Source organism: Myotis brandtii, unplaced genomic scaffold (assembly GCF_000412655.1).
Source record: "Myotis brandtii unplaced genomic scaffold, ASM41265v1 scaffold63, whole genome shotgun sequence".
NCBI classification, from domain to species: Eukaryota; Metazoa; Chordata; class Mammalia; order Chiroptera; family Vespertilionidae; genus Myotis; species Myotis brandtii.
Window position 1 is genome coordinate 1,187,054 of NW_005370411.1, and position 643 is coordinate 1,187,696.

Here is a 643-nt window from a genome sequence, read left to right on the forward strand (position 1 = left end):
TGTGGATGCCCGCGGCCACGTGCTCAGGGAGGTGCTGGCCCGCCCCTTCCTGGACTCGCTCAAACCCTGCGCCTCCCGCGGACGCTGAGCCCCAACAAGTTGGCTGCAGACGGAGGAGGAGCGCATGTTCGCCCTGAGTCCTCCCTGGAGCACGTGGCCGCCGTGGAGCTGGACTTCCGGTTGCGCCGGCCGAGGAGCAGCAGCAGGACGTGGAGCTGGACTTCCGGTTGCGCCGGCCGAGTAGCAGCCGCAGTACGTGGAGCTGGACTTCCGGATGCGCCGGCCGAGAAGCAGCACGAGAAGAAGCCCGGGAGCTGGTGAGGCTGCGGCGGTGCGAGTCCCAGCTGAGCCCCTGCCCTGCAGACACCGGTGCGGGGAGCGGGGAGCTGGAGCGGGGTGAGGAAGAGGCACAAGGGCCTGAGGAGGAACCAGATCCCCTCGTGGGGACGGGAAAGCGAGCGGGAGGAACCAGCCTTGGGACCAGCACGCAGCCCCGTGGGACGTCATGTCATGAGCCGGCCGAGGAGGAGGAAGAAGGGGCTGCGAGCAGGAGCAGGCGGCCAGGGCTGGACCAGGCCCTCTTCCTCACCGGGCAGGACACGCTGAGGGCCCTCCGGTTCTCGGACAGCTGTGGGGCGTCCAG

At 69.7% G+C, this 643-nt stretch overlaps 1 protein-coding gene across 1 annotated transcript in view; it reads left to right on the forward strand.

Moving 5' to 3' along the window:
- Positions 1-643, forward strand: part of LOC102255541 (ephrin type-A receptor 6) — a 994,071-nt gene that overhangs the window by 865,689 nt on the left and 127,739 nt on the right. The gene's annotated exons all lie outside the window — the stretch shown is intronic.